General features: G+C 42.9%; 1 protein-coding gene across 3 annotated transcripts in view; it reads right to left on the minus strand.

The window, feature by feature from the left end:
* BACH2 (BTB domain and CNC homolog 2) overlaps positions 1–19,990 on the minus strand; it is a 142,931-nt gene extending 122,941 nt beyond the window's left edge. For 2 of the 3 annotated variants that reach the window (XM_056487904.1, XM_056487903.1), the window contains exon 1: positions 19,908–19,990. The gene's annotated coding sequence lies outside the window, so the exon portion shown is untranslated. Of the gene's footprint in view, positions 1–14,138; positions 14,256–19,907 lie in introns of all 3 variants that reach the window. The other variant, XM_056487905.1, reaches the window with a different exon arrangement.
* Positions 19,991–21,126: the final 1,136 nt, after the last annotated feature.

Here is a 21,126-nt window from a genome sequence, read left to right on the forward strand (position 1 = left end):
TGAGCACCTGTTGAGCAGAGAGAAGAAATCCTTGGGGGGAGGATGCCAAGGGAAGGCTTCCTTGCAGAAGGTTTTTGTGCTGTTGTTCACGAGCAGGTAGGTGACAGCCGTCCATATCGACGTGGAGCGCACATGGGCTTGCATGGAAGACAGAGCGCCAACGGCAATTCCCAGCAGACTCATCTCACCTACGAGACGCCCACGTTCACACTGCAATCACAGCTGCACCAGCTGCAGTCGTCTTGGAGCCTCTGCTCTCAACATTCCTGGTTAAAGATATCCTAAACCGCAATGCCATCCCCCGTTATCCCAATGGAGATAATAATCCCTCTGGCAGCAGACTCAAAATCAGGATCCTTTATGGTAATGGAGAGATTTACCAACACCTTTACCACTAATATAATCCGCCAAGAAAACACTTTTCATCATCTGTTTTAAAATATATGTCTGATCATTTATTCCTTATCAACTTCATAAAACAACAGCACTGAAGACCAGCAATACAGGAGCTCCTGATGTTTGCAACTTGCTTACAGGACCCAAATCTAAAAGACAGCATCACTGCATTTAGAAATGTCACATCAAGGTTTCCAGTAGCCTCAACATTTCCCATTTCATTAAATGAAAGAAGGGGTGGAGAAAGGAGGAAACTGAATTTCTGCTCCACTTACTTGACAAATGCAAGAAACTGCATATATATCAACTGACACAACCTCTCTGAATCTAGCTGAAACACACAAACAAAGCAAGAGCAACCCAGGCAACTAGAATTTGCTGCCGTGGTCTGGGCAAATGGTTTAAAACCCAGAAGGTTTTGGATACCTTGTTTGAATGCTTCCAAATGAATAACTGCACACAAGTATACATATATATATATATATATATATATATATATATATATGTATATGAATAGCAGGCTTCAGAATTCAGCACTTATCCATCTACACCACTTCAGTGGTAATCAACAGATTAACTTGGTATGACAATTTAGCTACAAGTCTCAGCCTGGAAGCACTTCCCTCCCCCCTACACCTAAATCACAGTCAGAAATGCTCCAAAGGAGATTAGGGAGATGACTTTGCCAAGCACAAAACACTGACCTAAATGTGTTCCTCTTTAAGTAGGTGGAGGTTCTAAATTTGACTGAAATGGCAATGTTCAGTCCAGCTCTTTTGTGTTTTTCAAGATTTGTATAAGCTTTTAAAGCCTCTCATTTCTTTTAAAGCAGGTTTTACTATCCCTAGAAATATTTTCTGCTCTTAGCCTTTTTGCTATAAACTGACAAATTGCACATACACATATTCTGCTGAATCTAGAGAAATGACAGGGTTTGTGCTTCACCTGCTACATCTGAAAAAAGAAACAGCTGCAGGTGATGCTCTGGCTTGTGCCAGCACTTGGTAGTGGTGCTCTAGCATACAAGAGGGAGGGCTGCTTCATCAAACAATGTGCTCTGTAAGCTTTTACACTGTAAGCAAGGAGATCCCAAAATACAGGCTGCAGCATTTCTTATTTTCATCCATACGACACTGTTAAATCAAAGGGATTTACATGGATTAGCAGGGGACAAAATTAGCCTATTTTAGTAATGGTAAAATGACATTAAGATTATAACCCATCTCACATTCCCAAGATTAATTACTTCCCATCTCAATATATTGAAAGGTTTTTTCTGCCTAACAGAGTCATGTCAAATGAAAATAAAATAGCAGGGCTTTTTTACTATTTGTTTTAGACAAGATGTATTTTAAAAATGAAAGAATTAATTGGTTCATTTTCTTTAAAGAATGAAAAAAGAGCACAGGCTGCTATGCTGCTCAGTTAGAAACATCAGACTGTGGCCACTGACAACTCACTGAACCCTGGACTGTGACATCACAGCTGGCCACAGTGTAATTCTTTGTGGAAGATGGAGTTCTCTTACACACCAGTGAGGTTGCACTTCCCCCCCACCCAGTTGCTCCTGAGATTCTCACACGTGAATAACTGCCCCTGTATGGGAACACTCAGAGAAAATGTCACAGAGGTTTTAAAATGATAACCAGAAAACACACTTCGGTATTAGTTCTGCTTAGCTTTTTAAGAGCTTGAATTTTAGTTTTTATTAGCTTCTGCAAGGCTGAATTTCCCAGAATGATGTAACTGCTGTCTCAAAATAATCTGAAAATGTATTTTTCTGTCCTCACACAACAGCTCTACATCTCCCCTCTGCTAAGCTATGTCTAGAATAGCTAATCTGAGATCAACTCACACATTGGTTTCTAAGGGACACAAATACAAAACGGGCTGAAGGATACCAAGGATGACGCAGAGAAATGTGCTTTGCACACACAGGGACACAACCACTTTGGCAATGTGTAAGGAACCCTGGGCCACCACAGGACATGCAAAGTGCCTGCACACTGCTCCCTGTGCATGGCCTCTGCGCCCAGCCCAGCCCCAGCTGCAGAGCGTACCTCCATCTGCAGCTGTGACAAACAGCAGTTACCTGCTCCGAGCCCAGTGAAGAGCACTAAAGGCAAAGAGCTCTTAACGCAGAGCCCAGAGGACACCTGTTCAAATACCCAGCCTCAGGGCTGGCTGGGGGCTGTCCCTGAGGCTGTGCCAAAACCCAGGGCAGCTCAGGCTAAGGGGGTCCTGGTCACACAGATTCATGATCCCAGCGTGGGCAACTCCGACAGTATCCCGAGCTGAACTCCTGGAGTCTACACCTAGGCACAGCATTTTCCTCCAGCAGGCAGCTCATTCTGGCTGCTTTGCTTGAAGCTGCTTGCACCCTTCCCTCCATCAGCAAATGCAGCGGCTGGTTTACAGCCCCTGTCCTGGGAACCGCATCTCCGCAGGGCTGCGTGTGTGCATTACAGTTTGAGCACTTTGGGACTGCTCAGAGTGAAATGCATAAAATGCTAATGTATTACTAGACTCCTACAATATTTTTAAATAGCATCTCTGGTATATAGAACTATTTTACAAGCAAGTCAGTGTTCCATGACACCAAAGATTTTTATTTTATCTTTTAAAGTTTAAATACCAGTGAAAAGTGGGTGTTGATAGGATCTGCCAGCAGCACAAACAAAATGTACGAATCCAGACTAGAAATGAAATGATCTCTCCACAACAGGGAAAGTAAGGCAGCACAACCAAAAAATATTCCACAATACACAGCACCTTGAAAGTATTGAACAAGCAAGTAGAACAAAGATTTCAAAGCACATTTGGGCATGTGCTTCTTCAATCAACATGTCAAAACCACTACCTTCTCCTCCCCTTCTTCTTGACAGATGGTCTGACTGGGCCCGAAGCCACACCACCAAGCTGTGATCTTGGCAAAACCCACAAGGTAAATAAGGCTGGGCACAAAGTACAACTGGATGGGAAGCATGTGAGTGCTGAAGGATGAGATCCTGGTGATTCCAACAGCAGCACAAGCTCTTCTGAAACAATGCTCGGGAACAGTGCCAAGAGTAAGCTCTAGAGGTAAACACTACATAGCCAGGGCTGTATCCATCTCCACTTGAGGAGATGTTTAAAAGGTTAAACACTTAAAGTTCCTGGGCAAATACCAATTATCTTCATTTTATATCAAGCTACTACAAAAAAACCCCCACCAAAATCTCAACATTTATTGATTTTTGTTTTCTTCTGTGCTGCTAGAATGCTGTGAAGATGCAAGAAAGTGCTACCATGCCCTTTTGGAAGACAGGATGTGCTTCATGGGCTCCAAACCACCTCTATATTGGCTTTGTAAGATCAGCTGATTCCCTCAGAGCTAAAAAACACCAAGGAGATGTCAAGTCATATTGTTAGGGCAATTTTTTTTTTGTTTAGTGTTGTGTAATGGAACTATCTGCATGAGTACCAATCAATAATCAAAGCCAACCATGGCCAGATGACAAATCCCTCTGCTTCTGCAGGTCTAAATGTCAAACTACCAGTGCCATTTGAATTCTGGTTCATTCTTAAGTTCTGATCAAAGCTAACATAGCTGGGAAGACAATGCTTTCCACACTCGGCCTTCCCCCCTGCTCTGAAATCATCTGTCTCAAAGCCAGAAGCCTAAATGGAGTGTAGGGCAAGTTCAAAGCAGGAAGGGTTGCTGGGAGTCTTCTGTCAATTCCACTCTGCAGTCACAGCTTGCTCCCACAGCTCCATTAGCTGCCTGCAATCAAGGGCGGACGACTCAGCCCTTGCTGTCCAGGTTTAATAGGTTCAGCTAGTTAATGAGCAAGGGCTAGATTGCATTCCAAGACTTCACATCATTCATAAAGCAATTAAGTGTACACTTCTTGGGCTCCTCCAAGAGCCCAAGAGAACTGTCTTGTTCTACTCAGAGGATAACTGGAAGGCACAATTTTCAAAACAGAATAGTGTGACACAGTGGGAAACTGTCAGAGTATTCACCTTCTCCAAGCATCATGCTGAATGCACCGTTCCTTCTCCACAAACCTCTCAAGAGCTCACTTACCTGTACAACACTGGATTACAGATGGTTCTTGCTAGATGAAACCAAGAGCTGCAAACCACTGGGAAGCATCCCAGTGCATGCTGAGTGCTGACAAAGCAGACTAAGGAGCCACTGAGCTAACAAAGCAGAGCTTTAATCTGAAAGCCACTGCAAAGGCAGGGGTACTTTTTACATATATACTTTTTACACGTTCCCACCAGAGAACTGAAAGGCACTTTACAAACAACTTAGATTTACAAAGCTCGTAAGCTAAGTGACTTGAGCCCTCAGGCATTCCTCACCAAACCAGGACCATGTCCTCAGAGAACAAAGCTACCTCCGAAGGCAGAACTGGGGGAAAAGCAAGCACTTCTATTTGACTTGCACATGCTCATTCACCCCCCATACTCTTTGACTACTGCTTTAACATATGTACTGCTGCAGTGCCCCTTCTGCATCACTGTGTATTTTTAAACTCACACTTCCAAGGCAAAGATCCTTTTGTTTGTTACAGAGAGGCAACTTCTCTGGCTGTACTGAGGATTCTCAGCCTTAAATGGCTGATTCACAGTTGAGCCAAAGCTGGATCTTCCATGGACTCTGAAAGGACAACTTCCACATCTGTGGGCTGTCCTTTCCATGCTCTTCAGCTGCACCTGAGGGAGAAAGGAATCCTTGTCTAAAAGACAGGCTACTTCTATGTTACACCAAATGTTGAGAGCCATGACCACAGAGCTAGTAAGGAGATGGCAGCCACACTGAGAGCATCCTCCTCCTCACGTGTAAGACTCACAAAAACCTGGATACTTACTGGTTTATAACATCTTTACTAAAAAGGAAAGAACACCGAAAAAATCTCCAAACTCTCAAAGTCCCTTCACAACCTATTTCTGTGAAACTAGGAATCAGATTCCATTTGTCTGAGCATATCCATTATCTAAACTGGAGGTAAGTTTCCAGAGGAAAAAAAAAAACCCAACTCCTCTTTATTCATTTACCAAAAGAACTCTTCACTAAACTTTCAAAAAAGACTTTTGCAACAACACAAGACTGGTCTTTTTACTTTAAATGCAAAACCTTGGTATGGAAAGGAAGCACAGCTGAAGGGTTATAACACAGAAGGGTTATATAAGTTTTTTCTTCTATTATTCTCCATTTCCTTTGCACATGCCAGTCAAAACTATAAAATACTTGTGGGAGAAATGCAGAAGGCATGGTTTCACATTCCAAAAGATCTATTTCCATGTGCTGTGTACGAGCCAGTCGACCACCCAGGAAAGCCAGGCAAACACACTTTGGCCCACCAGTGCTGCAATTGCTGATGAGCAGCCCTTCACTGTCAGGGCTTTGCCCTGCATTTCCTATGAGAAATAAGCATCAATCCTGACAAGCAGCCAAATCTGTGGCTGCATCACCTCTATGTCTGCCCTGAAACAGTAATGACGAGCAGATCTGCACTTTCTCCTCTTGAGAAGTGCTGCCAAGTGCTAAAATATTTTTAATAAACTGGCCACAACGGATGAAATTTAAAAAAGAGTATATAACCTTAATACAGAAGCCTGTCACACCTGTTGATTTGTCAAAACCTTCCATCCTATCCCTTTGCCCTCCATGACAACACTTTCACCCAAGTTTTATTAGAGAAATGAGAGCAAAGTTGAGTCATTTGTAGCCTTGGGAAAGGGTATGACCAGCTATTTTCTCTCCTGTAAGAGCCCTGGACAATGTTACTTTCTTTTCATACAATCACAGAAAGGTTTAGTCACTAAAAATTAATCAGTCCCTAAGAGGCCAAGCTGGTTGAGAAACTGCTGGCTGGAGCAATGTAAGTAGTAGGCATGACTTGCCTTCACCAAAGCAGAAGGCATTTGGTTTTAGTTAAAGGGGTAAAGGGCAGTAAAACCTGGCCAGGTATTTATTTATTGGACTGGAGTGCCTGCAGCAAGAGAGGAGGGTGAAACAGTGTAAAGTTTTTGTAATCCCAACCTTGGAAGAGAGGTAATTGAACTCTGGTTTCACTGTTGGAATGAGATAGCACAGAAAATCTTTGGTATGTGCTATAGAAATGATGATTTTTGTGTGTGTGTAAAATCAAAAAAGATCAAAAAGCTCCAAAAGCCCTAAAGCTTTCCCAAGACTATACCTTTTCTTTGACCTGCTGGCCATTACTTTCTGCCAGTTCAAGACAGGAGCATAAGGAAGCAATAAGCCCCTAGTGAGATTGCTGCTTTGCAGAATGCTGCTTTCAGTTCAGCAGTGGGGAATGCTGAATGGGTGTCACTGAAGTGTACCCTGGGATCTCTCCAGCATTAAATAAATAAATTTAATAAAAGTTACAAGTATTAATGGAGCTTTACGTAGTCTTGACCCAAACCTCCACTCAGTGGTGTGGCTACTTGATAATACTTCAGTACAGGCTAGTATGTGGACCTGCCAGCTGTGACTTATTTGGCTTTCAGTCATGTCCCCATACTCAGTGTGAGGGCAACAACAGGGGTGGACAAGGAGAGACCCCCAACTCTATTCATTTCAACTCTGGTGAACACAACTGACTTTCAGTTTATGGCAGAGCAAAAAACCATGGAGGTCCATCTAGGGATGCTGTAGAGGCTCACTGGATGTGTGGCAGAGAGCAAGAGAAAAACAATGAGGAAAAATGGGATGACACTGCAGTGTTTAGCAGCGACTGTCAGGCAACAGTTAACGCTGAGGAATCTTGCAATTCTGTTTATGTTCTTTCAGCACAAGCAGGTGTTGAGAAGCCCAGGATGGGAGGGGCATGCAGATAAAAAAAAGAAAGAGGAACCACTTTTTTTTCTTGTGTGCGTGATCTATTCAGATGAATCTTTTTTACTGACAGGCTTTCTTCCTGGAATTAGCACAGATGCCCAAGTGTCACTCTGTGACTCTCTGATAAACACGCAGCATACCTCAAACCTCAAATGTCTAGGTTATGTTGCCTGTTTGTAGTGGAGGTTTTGATGGGAGTTCTTGGGTTATTAAGCAATTTTTAACAGAGAGATTATTAAAACCTCCCAACTTTTTAAAATTTAGATTTATTTGGTTGAAGTTTTGTTATTTTCATACATGTATAGTTGTGTGCTGTAATGCTTACCATCTGAAAAGTGAGACATAAAGGACACATCCATTGACACACATCTCATTTCTTCCCTTGGACATCTTGAATACAACTGTGCACACAACTTTTACAGTGACAAATATTGTACAGAGCAATGTTCTAACCTGTAGATTTCCCTTCAACTGCTGCTGCTGCTCCTTGTCCAGTGCCACAGCCACCTCTCTCCCTTTTTCTGCAGCTCTTTGTTACTGAATGTCAGTGTCACTGGCTGACACGATTAGTGCAGCTGACATTATGCCATTAGGCAGAGGGCAAAATTAAAAAACAAAACAACACCCAACCCAAAACCTCTAGCCATCTAAGGCAAAAGAAATCAGGCTCAAGGGGATACAACCAACCTCACTCCTTCCAGTTAAAGAGAAGGTTCTTGCAGTACAATAGACACATGGCACCTCAATCAGCCCCTGTGCTTGGAAATGGGTGCACTTCTGCCTGCCCCATCACAACTGAGTGCCTCAGTTCCCAGACATTAAAGGCAGAGGTGGAATGGGGGTGGGGGGGGGAACACACCAAGAAATAAAATGGTTAAAACCAACACAAACAAAATAAAAACAAACCACCAAAAAATGCAACCCAGCATCAGACAGGAGATAAAGACAGCTGTGATTCAGCAGATTCAAATGCTCAGAAGTACAACAGCCTGTGCACTACTGAAAGACAGCAGCAGTCCATTACACGTATGGATCTGCAGCACTTTGTCAGCACTAATGATATTACCTCATTAAAAGAGATAAATGCCTTACTGTACTAGCAAAAGCATCTGCTCCTTCCTTCTCGCCTGTTCTCCATCAGGGCGATCAGCAGCAGTGCAGTGAAAACAAATCAAAATACAACACTAAACTCACTTAGAGCCACTTGCTAAGGTTGCTTTGTGCTCTTTTAATGTTAATGTTTTTGTGTCATTTTTTTTAATGGGGTTATGCTATGCTTCCAACCAGGTACCTCTTCTCTTGACACTAAATCAGCATATCAAAGAAAACAAAGCCCTGTGAACCACCATGGCCTGTCAGCTTTCAAAGGACTTCTCAGAAAATAAACTAATGTCTACCTCGAATAATTCATTCACTGTTGAGTAAAATGATGCAACCTCAGTCACAGCAGGTGAATTAGGTAAGGGGGTGACAATGACTTCTGTCTGTTAACACCCTATGACATGCTCAACAGAACAGTTTTCTTCCAACAGATTCCTCTCTACATGCAAAGGTAGCAGTTTACAATAATGAATGTTTTATGCATTATTCCTTTGTGTACAGGGTCTCCCAAGTACACATTATTGAAGTCTATTAAACTCTCTATTTAGCAGAATTACCATTGTGCCTTTGGGGAAATTATTACAATGAAGCTGTACTGGTATTTAAACTCCAGTTGTTTAACAATCTTTTCCTAATCACCAATCCAGGTATCAACATTAAAGTGCAGACTTCTTCCAGTGCAGCATAAACCTGTCTATGAGCTGCTTATGGAAATTGATTTTTAAAAATGAGTATTACAACTTGGCATGCTTTTCATAATGAGCCTCAGACAGCTTTTGCTTTAAAATAATAGGAACTCTTTCCTGATCCTCTTCACCAAACAGAACCTCTACAGTTAAACCTGGTTACAGAACCAATTAACTATTTGCAGCCACACCATTTGCCAGCATACCAGTATCTGCAAGATACCAGCTCATTCAAGGAAAATTTGGCCAACAAGGTCCCATTCTTTACAAATGGCTTTTCTAGGAGGAAAAAATCTGTCCTGGGTGCAAGGGATGGAGCAGTCCCAAAGCTGCTTAAATCCAGTGTATGTAAAGCCCAGGTCCGTCCTCTGGTCCAGATACAGCTCAAAGAGTTGAGTATGTAAAGCAACAACAGAGCAGTTACTAACTGTTGTTTGTGCCCCTCAGACCATTTCCCCTTTTCATTCTGCACAATACAGCTATAGCTAGCTACTCTCTAAATATGCCTCTTTTTTGTGGCAATGAGTCAAACTTGGTTCCAAATCTGTAATATGTGTCTGTACCTGCCGTGACAAGAACAAATATTTTTTCCAGTGGAAAGAATCTCACATTCTCAGAGGAAGAGGAAGTAAACTTCACCATACTAGAAATCACAGGATTCAGCTTCCTGGGGTGGGGTAGAAGAGACCTAGGTCTCAACCCTTCAGGTTTCCTCCATGACCTTCAATAAATCACTGTGTTCCTGCCTTCAATTTTCATCAGTATGAAGTGCTCAGGTTCTGTCCATGGGGCTGGCAGTCAGGCTCTCTAGCAAAGACAAAAGATGTCTTGTCCTTGCTACTACGTTACACAAACAGTTCTACAATTCAACACCAGTTCAATTTTCAGCCACCTACGGTGAAAACACCAGCATGGATTTATTGAAAAAACACTGACAACAATCTTACAAAACTAGTGGTCAGAGAAAAAGAATATAAGTAATACATGCATGTTTTGATATGCCAGAATTCAAAGTCTATGTCCAAATACTAATAAAAGGAGGAGTAAAGTCATCACTGGAAGCTTGTATGTACACTAAAGATCCTTCTGATAATTATGAGTCAAATATTATCTGCTCTTTTTGGCTCTAAGGCAACCCTGTAAAATGAAGTTGTTTCCACCAGGACCAAAAGTCCTTCAGGGAACAATCCTTGAGGAAAAACTACAGCAAACAGGTGGGCATATTTTAACCATACACTAATTTCCCTATAAATCAATGGACAAAAGCTCTTCCTTTCTCCAGTTACAAACCCAGAGCCAAATCACCTTCTCTGTTTTACAATCTCATTGACATTGCTCAAGTTACACATGTACTAGAGCAGATTTTGTCCTTGGGGGCACTGGGACACCAAATCTCCCATAAATAAGGAAGGAAACAATCTGTTCACCTTAACTGAAGTGGGATGAGGAATATCCCTTTCACCTAAAAAACAAGACATGTCTAAGAGACAAAAGGAAAATACCACTAATTTCACTTCTTCAGTTTGCTTCTCCATTAGGAAAGACTCTTGTGTACTTAAAAGGTTTTTCAGGCTTTTAAGGCTATTTTATGAAACTGCAGATTAGAAGCCTTGAAGTATATCAGCTGTTGATTTAAAGAAGTTGCTGGAGTCTACTTCACTGCCTTCCATCCTGTTTAAGAGGGTTGATCAAGGGTGCACTCTATTGCTGGAATTTGTCAGTCCTTTTCCTATCACTTACTTCTTTACCTCAACACTGGTTTCACAACCACTAGGTGAGATGCTTCTGCTGAGCTGTACAAAGTCCAGCCATGTTTTAGCTCAGTTTGGTGTTGACTGGCTTCACCCCATCAAGCAGATTATGGTTAGCTTCATAAGCACCAACACTGGCACAAGAGAGAATGGGGCAAGTCTTGGCCAAGGACAATGTGGGAAGAGAAAACCAATGAGCAGTCACAACCAGGACTGGAGTAGGCTGCCACAAAACCTGTAGTCCCTGACATGTACCAGAAGACATCGTACAACAACACATCAAGTGCACATTGTGGCATTTAACACGGGGACATTGCAGTATGTGTACCCAATGTTCCCATCTTGTTATGGCATTGTGTTGATCACAGCAGAGGACAGACCTCACAAAAGCACCTGGCAATAAAATGTCATGTTTATTCCACAGTACTGAGCGTAGACCATCATTTGTCACTGCAGCACGTGGACCAGCAGCCACCCCAGCCAAGCTGTCACTTTGTCTCTCCTGCCACCTACTGTACTGAAAACCAAAATATGTGTCACCAACGCACGTGCATTTCCACTTGTGTTTGGAAATACTTGCCTTCAGTTCTTCTAGAAGTGCCACCACATGCATACAGGAACTCCCTGCTGTCACCACTCCTTCAGCAATGCTATCCAGTGTTTCCTGCTGAAGGCTAACTGCAGCACTTGGAGCTGTGCTTAACTCACTAATGCTTCAGGTTAAAATTAGCACTAAATACTAAAAATTCTCCAGTGTTTAGTGCACAAAGCCCTCTCTCCCTTTGCCCCATGGAGAATTAATCCCAGAAGATTTATTTTAAATGGTGAACAGGCTATGATACCCCACAAACCTCTGCCCCTTAATTTTCTGTTAATGACAACACTCACAGGGGGCAAAACCCAGCAGAAAAGTAACTTCCCATTGAGAGTGTGATTGTCAGCCTGTGGGCAGGGGTGAAACTCCTGCTGCACTTGAGCTGCACAACCAAATGAGTGTCACCCAAGAACAGACCTGCCACATGCAAGAGTCTGTTTCAGACCGTGGTTTACCCTTGTCCTTTTAACCTCCCGCTCTCAAAATGCCATCTGAGCAGGTCTGGCTGTGCCACCCATACCCTCAGCAGTGCAGTGCTACCCATGACATCCTCCCCACGTGGTCCCGCTGCCTTCGACATCGCCGGCTGCAAAAAGGGCTTCACTGATGCTTGTGTCCAAAGGTGCATCCCCGGAGAATTCTTCAATCACCACTAGCTGGGTTCTACCATCCTTCCAGACACCATTAACCACAGTGAGCAGCATGGAGAAGGGCAGCAGCGAGTCTGAGCTGGTCCAGACTAGTCCAAGCCCACCACAGGGGTTTCAAACCCATTCATGGTACTATGTGGAAGCCAATCAGCAATCAGCTCAAAACCAAATAGACAGATACCCCATGTTAATTACTCATGCCATTCTCCCAGAATAATAAGCACAAGCTTATTTTTCAGCATTTTATCATAAATTTTGAAAAAGTATTCAAATAGAAACCAACAGGCTTAGAATAGAAGTAACAGAAATCTCGTTACTTTCTCATAAGAAGCTACCCTGTGGGTGCTGTTCATTTTCCCATGTATGGTACTCCCTTTTACCTAATCAACAGCTTGGGGCTCCATGACAGCAGCTATCTTTGATAAAAGGAGTATTCTGATGAGGAAGGAAGGCATCCAACACTTGAATGATCCAGTAAGCAATCAAATGTATTTATTTATGCTGTGACCACAGTAATCAAGAGGTATTAAAATGTGGAACGGAGCACCAGTTAAGCGCATTTAAAATCCGATTTTTCACTGGTTGCAATAAGGAAATTGTTGACTAGCAGGACTCTTTAGAGTCTTTACAGGCTGCAATTAGTGAAGCAGATACAGAAGATAAATTACTCCAATCCTGAAAAAGCAAGTCTTACTTTTGCAAGTAATAGTGAGCCTTTCATCTTAGCACTTGGAATTTGATCAAGTGAGAAAAAACCATTAATATAATTCCAGTCACTCCTAGATAAACTTCCCTGAAAAATGAGGATATTTCTTCTCCTTAAACAAATCTGACAAGACTATAACTAAAAATATTTTTGTAACACACAGAGCTCAGTATGAACACAGGAAAACAATTGGCAAGAGCAACTGGAGTGTCTAATCCCAGCTATTTAGCCACCAAAATGCTTCAAGAGCTGTGATACATCCACTTAAAAGCCAAATATGGCTCACAAATAGCTATTAAACATGAATGAACTTATCAAGAAGCAACAGTATGTTCCTATTAATTGTACAAAGGCTGCAAAGAGGTTTAAAAAAGAGATATTTCCACAGCATCTGATCAGAAGTGGCTTTTGCTGACATCAATTTAATTTATAACAAAATCAAGGCAAAAAACGAAAGGATCACATTAGCAGTTAGTAATGCTACAGGAGTTATCCGTGAAAAGCTAATGAAATTAACAGAGCCTTAAAACAATTTGGCATTTTTTAACACAGACTTGAAAACCTGCTACTGCAAAGGTACTGCCAGAGGGTGCTTGGACATCCTCGCTAACAACTTTCAGACAACTTTTAAGGTTCCCTAAGGATGCTCCAAGGGAATTCAAGAAGGCAATTTTATACACAAAGTGCTGTCTAGATTGATGGGTCACTCAACCAACCTGTAAAGTTTAATCTCCAAAAGAACTTCTATCTTCTCTGTGCTTGACCACATGGAAGTTTGTTTGGTCTATGGCCAATGGAGACTTTCTAACAGAAATGGAAATTGGATGATAAGCAGGTAATAAGCTGCCCCCAGAGTTTCCCTTGCTTTGAGAAAAGTGAAGGCACTGGGAGATTTTCAGAGCAGGTTCTACAAACAAGCTGTTAAGAAAAGCCTCTATCCAGAAGGCTCGACAGGAGGAAAAAGGAAGCAGGGAAATCACAGTTAATGGGATTTGGCTGCATCCAGAAAACAGCTAGGTTTCGAATACATTACAAACAGTCCTGCACTTCACTGCTGCACCAATTCATTGCCGGGTGAGAAAAATTTACATAGATTTAAAGCTCCACAGAAACTTAATAATAGATTAATCTATTTAGAATAAATCTTGTCTCTCCCCTGAAATGCCCTCTGGATGAACACATGACAAAAAGGAAATTGCTACCACTACACTATAACTTCTATGATTTTCTGTTGGAGTAAAGCAGGCTAGGGATTTATTTATTTTGAGGTTATTTCCTAAGTCCCATAAATGAACGCTTGCCCCATTCACTTTAGTACTGCAGGGTATTATAATGTTTGCCTAAGTTTTCCAAGGGAGAGAATCACTATCCTGTCCCATCAAAAGGATAATGTGACATCAAACATAGAGGGTTACCTCTCTCCTAGCGCATCTCTCCTTGGCACAACACAAGAAGGTTGAGCAACCTCAGCAGGAGGTTCTCAGTGCCTCCTTTCCCAAGCCTTGGTGGGGACCTCCTGCTCATCCTCCAACCTAGGATGGAGAGAATTAGTAGTTTAAAGCTACTAATTGAAAGAAAAATTGCCACAGAAAATGTCCTCTACCTTTGTAAACTGATGCCAAGCAGAGGACATGATTCAACACGTATGAGCTCCATATTCATCCCTCCTCAGATCCCAAAGGAGGCAGCACCACAGTACCTGCCAGGGAAAGAGGCCAGCAGCAGCAGAGAAACTTCTAGTCTAATCATGAGACAGACAGAAGAATGGAAACGATAGGAGAAGTGAGATAAAAGAATTAGGGGGCTGATACCATCAACACACTTTAAGAAGAAGGAGAGGAAGTTGAGCGGCTGTGAAAGAGGGGGAAGGAAGAGTAAGGCTGATTTTCCCGATAGACAGGTCATAAACAGTTCCTGAAACCTGCCCAGTCGGGCTGGCTGTCTGACGTAAAGATGCAAAAAGCAACACATGTGGCATCTTTGAAGCGGAAAAAGGAGACATTGAGGACTGGGGCACTCTGTAGGGGAATGAAAAACCTACAAGTCTTCAAAGAGCCATAAATAGAGATGAAGGTGAATAGTTACAAAAGGAGTTTTGCAGAATTGTCCACTAAAACAAAAATCTTAAAAACTGGCTCTTCACAAATGCCTTTTCTTTTGGAAATCCCACACCCACTGCTGGGAGATTAGCTTTACAAAGTGAGAATTTAACTGGAATTGCAGCTCTGGGCAACAACAGGAAATGTTGCTCAAAGCAACAGAAAATGTAGGATGATTAGGTTTTTGGGAAACAAGGGAAAGTTACAGTAACTATGCAAACAGAATAAATAACAATGCTGTCCTTCTCCAGGACCTTTCCAAGGATCTCAGAGCAATCTGCAGCCATTCCCCATTAAAGGCTGCTGTGCTACAGCCACAGCTTATTGCACCATCTAGTCCCAAGCCTGCTGTACCCCTCATCTTTATAGCTCTAACCCTCTGCTGATCCTCACACCAGACACCAGCTGACGGTCAGGGACCCCATGGGGGGTTTGTGACCTGCAGGACCCCAGCTGGGACTTGGGGTGTTGCCAAGTGCTCCTTGTACACAAGTAAGCAGGCCTCATCAAGAGACAGACAAGACAAAAGGTTTCCAGCAAGTGGGAAAACTCTGAGCGCAGAAGGGAAGGCTCTCCCCACACTGAGCGTGCTGTGCTCAGCGGCGCAGCCCAGCAGAGCAAGCGGGCTGGGAAAGCCAGCCGCCCTTCAGACAAAAGTGTAAAAAAAGCAGCAGGAGAAAAAGGGAAAGACAAGGTCAAGTCAGAGGGGGGCAAGCTCCAGACAAACCCTCCCCTCCCCAGAAGAAAGCACCTCAACAGATACTGCCGTGGAGTCAGCAATGCAGAAGGTACTACTCAGCAGGGGAACGCGTCATGCTAAAGTACAAACCCTTGTTTACACGTTCCCCCAAGTTCCTTAACTGTTGCTGAGAATTTCAGGAAATACTTTGCATTGGACTTGTCTTATTGCATATTTCCCACCAATTTCTAGTTCCAGTTTCTACTTCTATTCTTAATTTTTGATCGCCGCTTGGACATAACAATAATATTCAGATACTGCCTTGCTGAGAAGTCTGGAGTAACTGGGAGTTATATTAACAATACTTAAATACAGTCTATTTAAAGGTTTGAATGCATCTTGTTAGAACACTGCATAAATTAACCCAACCTAATTCTCTAGAATGTAACAAGATCTGAAAAGCTCCAAGTTTCATGTTCTCTCTTACCACCCACTTAAAAAACCAAAACCCAACATGCTGGGGTTAGCTTAGGTTGCAAACGAAAACAAAATTCACATTCAACTGAATAAATGCAATTTACTCCATGATGCAATGAAGATGATGCCACAACCATCTCAAAACCAAAGCAAGAAGAGGTTCTCTTCCGCCCCCTCCATGCACATCCCCTGTTTTCGCTGTTAGTGTTGCCCCCCCAGCCTGTCTGCCCAGGATTCCTGACCGCTCGCTCCATCCCTCCCCGCTGTCCAAAACCATCCCTGGATGGAGCGAAGCGTGCCCTGGGCTCCCAGTCTCCATTGCACCGCTTGCACTGGCGGCCAGACAAAGCAAACTCCAGTTGCATCACGGAGCAAACTCGTTTTCCAGCAACCTCCCAGCCCGGAGTTTACCGCTACTGTAATCCGGTGCTGCCAACAACGCCGCCTTTGTTGTGCGCCCGTGTGCGCCGCTCGCTTGCCAGTTGGGTTGTTGCTTTGGGTTTATTATTGTTATTTTTTTATTATTTATTTTAAGGAGAATTTTTGCTTTAAATGAGTAATCTGTTTTCGAGAGGTTTCTCCTCCGTGCTGGCTCCACCCTGTACTGTAAACGAGACATTACCTTATACAAGAATGAATCTGCTGCATTCCTCTGTCTAGCTGCCTCGCAGCACATTTCCTACGCTCACAGCAGCCCCGGCAGTGCACGCTCTCCCACCCCTTCCCCCCACCTTTTTCTCTTTTTTCTTTCCCTCTTTTTTTTTTTTTTTTCTTTTCACTGCCTCGCTGTGTTTTTGTGTAAATGATCTCACATGACTCAACAAATCCATCTGCCTGGAGCAGGCCAAGTTTGGAGCCTTCCCAGGAGGGAGGAGAAGAATTGCTTTGTGGAAAGGACCTGGAGCTTTGCCCTTTCTCTGGCTCAAATTACCCGCCTGTCAGGCCTGACGGATTTGGCTAAAAATAAAAGGAAGCGGGCCGTGAAAAGGAGATGAATGAGCTCAGCAGTTCCTTAGATAACATGGGGTCTGGTGTCGCCCAAAGATCCCAGAGCAGGAACTTCGGATGCCGGACATGTAAGTGTGGTGCTGCAGCCTCAGTGAACTTGGCTGCTTGAGGACCAAAAAAAAAAAAAAAAAAAAAAAAAAAAAAAAGGCAAAACCAACCACACACTGTTGGAAATAAATGGATTAAAGACACTCAGAGCAGGAAAACTGCCTGCTGCAGATTTGGGCTTGTAAATAGGGAGATTTATGGGGTTTCCAGAGGGGAAAGGGGGCGTGGGGGGGTGTGGCAGGGGGCTGTACGTGATGTCAGCCTCCCGCCCTGACCAGGGAGCCTCTGCATCCTTCCTGCAAATGCCTGCCCAGCGCCCGCAGCGGGTATTAAGCACTTAGTTTGGCAATGTAATGACACACTGCAACAATCTGTAATGTGAGGCAGTCAGCAAAGCCCTGGCTCGAGAAGCTCTTTCTCCTAACCATTAACCATATGTTTGGCTCTGCCGCCGCCCAAGCGAGCGGGTGTTCCAGCGCACCATCTGGTTTCTATCCACACAAGCAACTGCAAAGCACAGAGTATTTCCCTCTGGAGCTGTGTCTTCCTCCCTGGCCCCCAATCCCCACCCGACTCCCCACTCCTCTGCTCCCCATCTCCTCCTTCGCCCTTTCCAGCAGCAGCTTCACCTCCCTGTCCCACTGATGTCTCAAAGCAGAGGAGGCCACGACCGCCCCACCAAAGGTGCACCAGAAGAGCGGGGATGCTGCGCTGTGCTGCCCTCCGTGAGCTCACACCCTACACTCATGTGTACACACACACAGAGGGACTGCATCCCTCATCACCAATGTCTGGGGTATCACACTCAAAAATGAGAGTGCTCTTGAGGGGTCCAGGAGCCGCTGCAGTGTCCATCACGTCTCGCTCGCGCACACATGCGGACAGGGAGCGTTCAATTTGGATTACAGCAACTCCGTGCCGACACTGCAAAAGGACTTCAAGAATGTACCTAACAACAGCAGGACCAACAGCAGTTTTATCTCCTGCTCTCAAGCAGGGCTTTCTATGCATCAGGCGTTGGTCCCCCATCCCACCAAAATAAGAACACTCTGGGAGGAAAAAAAAAGAAGAAAAAAGGAAAAAGAGAAAGAGAAATGGAATGAGAGTGCACTAAAGAAAAAGGAATGAAAATATTTACTTTTCTTGTGATAACTAAACAAGCTCGTTCTGAAACGATAAAAAAAGCTTTCAAGTGTTATATTTTAGAAGGCCTTGTACCATATGTTTGCTTTACGATTTTATGAATTCTAACTACTATTTATGTTTTTAAAGCACTTCCATCATTCCGTTTGTTTCTGAAGTACCTATGGGACATCAGCAGTAATTTTCCCCTCAGGCTGGCCAATTTAAGATTAATCATGACCTATTGCAAGTAAGTATTCAGGGATGCAAGCAATAGGATATTCAGCAAATCCAACACTTGCTCCTTTAAAGTAAGTTTATACTCTGCAATGAGTCACTCATACAGTGTTTATCCAAGTTACCAGTGCTACGAGGGAAAAAAAGCCCATTACATTTGCAAATACATACAAACCACAGCTGTAAGCACCCAACTGCTTACACCAGGACTTATTTCTATGACTGGATATTGATTTTTTTAATAATGTGTCATTATACCAATGTTGATACAGCAACTAGCTTCCTGGAATATGCAATTTAATACTAAAAAGAAGCTGGCTTTAGGAAATATCAAATCCACACCCATTCATATCCTTTTAAAATGTCCTTCTTGGTCATTACTATAGCAATGCAAACCCACAACTGCTTTTTTCCTCATCTTGCACCTAATGAAGAAAATGCAGTTGCCAATTAGAAACAGCTCAGTCTAAGCCAATGAGCTTTGTTAATCTCAATAAAACACTGCAGAATCTCTTCAACTGTTGCTATAAATGAAGAATCTACATTGGAAAAGATGATGCATATTTTTCAAACTTCCTCCATATGAGAAATCAGTGAACAAAAAAACACACCGTAGGCCCTTATCCCAGAATCAAACAGGCGTGGGGAAAACCATATGCTTGTGAAAAGCCTGATGACTTCACTAGGATTGCCTAAGAAGATTGAGAATAGGATCTGCTCCCAATTACAAACGTGGAGTGCAATTAGCACTGTAAACTCCCCCTGCCTTCATTCTGCACTCCCCTTCAGTGAGGGAAACAATTAAAATGATTAAAACCATAAGAGATATGTTTTAGCTAGAAATTTACTTTTCCTACAAAACAGGATCTAAATATGTTAAACTCCATTACTTTAACATAATATGTTGCAAACATTAGTAGTATGCTTAAACATCACACTTCAGGTTTCCTACAACCATGCAATGAGAAATTGTCTTCATTCACACACACAAAAAAAAACAGCAGTAGTTCTCTAAAGCAGCAATGATCTAGGTCTGGGTCTTTCAGCAGATAATGATCTGCTCTGATCCAGAAATCCCTTTAAAGGGGAATTCAAGGGAAATATTTGTAGATTCAGGGTTCTGCAGTCTGAAGGGATTGCTAATCATTTGACCTTCTTCCATGAAACAGGCATGGAGCTTCCCCGCCTACATCGACACAGCTGTAAGAGGTCGAAGGAGAGAATCTCCTAGGGTTAAAAACAAACCCATTAAAAATCCCCAACAAAACAAAAAAATCCAGTCTCAGATACAATAGCCTGATATAAAGAAAGAAGCTACTGCAGCCCCAGCATCACTCCCCAGAACTGTGGGAACACCCACACCCTCTCATCTGGTCTGAATGAATTAACAGCCAGCTACTGGGTCTTGTTATACCTTGCCCCCTTCCTCTCCTCCTCAGACCCTGACAAAGGGCACTGGCAGCCTGAAAGCCAGTTTTTAAAAAGCATAATAAAAAGTGGTGGCACATTATTACCTGAATCCACTGAGTCCTCCTGCCAAAAGCGATGTTTATGCAATCACATTTTTCTGTTTTTAAAAACTTCTCTCTTGCCTCATTGCTCTGTGTGAAAAACAACATAAAAGAGAAAATTGATTAACTGCAAGCAATTATCTATTATTTGCATTACAGCAGTTTTGCAGTAGATATTCAGGTCTTTTGTTTTCTGCCTCATCTCATAAAAACATTAAGCAAGAAAAAGTCCATTCCCCAAAATCACTCATTGATCAAATAGAAGCAACAGATACCAGTTTGGAGAGGAAGATGAGATACCACAGCCCATCACTTACAGAGCAACAGAGGAGAACACAGCTCTCCTATGCTCAGATCCCCTGCCCTCTTCCCAGACCATCCTGCCTGGCAGCACTGGAACCAAGGCCAGGCAGACAGTGCCACCAAAAGCAAAAATACAGAGGGAGAGAAAGCTAATTAAATTTCTTTCAGTATCAACAGCAAATACACGCCACTAATGACCACAGCAGTTATGTAAAAATAATACTTGCAAAATTGCAACAACGGTAGATTACTTAATCATAAAGTTTCCCCATGCTCTGTACCTACAACATTATTTAAGTAGTGACTCCACTTAAAATTCTCAAAAGGGTCTTTTAGTGTGTGTGTTTACTCCTCACTTCCCATATTAGTAGCTTTAAGCTTCAGTGTCAAATTCTCCTGCTAATACACTTCATAGAAGACATTCCTACATTTAAATAAGTAAGAAAAAAAGCCTGTATGGTAGAAATCCAGCTGAAGACAGAACCTCAACCCCCCCCACTCCCAATCCCATTGAATGGACACAAGACACGTGATAAGTAAAGGAAACTGGATTTTCAGTACTGGCAATGCCATTAGTGTCAGTATTTAATTGCTTTCTCTGAAAGCAAACAAAACAAACCCCTTCACTTAAAGAGATGCAACTCAACCATGTGCATATGATCCCTTGCCTTCACTAGGGCATACACAATTAAACCCAGTCACACAGCACAGGGTGGAGGATATGGCTGTGATACCCTTCCTGCATTTCAGGTCTCAGGCACTTGGCATACTCTGTTCATGGTTGACACAGACGACTGAGAGAAAGTTTTGCTGCAAGATTTTGGTCACAGCGGTTTGATTGAGACATTCCCAAAAAAAGTGGCTGGAAAGACCAAGTTCTGGCAATCTCTGGTGCAGAGTTTAAACCTGGGTTTAGCCC

This window comes from Oenanthe melanoleuca, chromosome 3 (assembly GCF_029582105.1).
Source record: "Oenanthe melanoleuca isolate GR-GAL-2019-014 chromosome 3, OMel1.0, whole genome shotgun sequence".
Lineage (NCBI taxonomy): Eukaryota > Metazoa > Chordata > Aves > Passeriformes > Muscicapidae > Oenanthe > Oenanthe melanoleuca.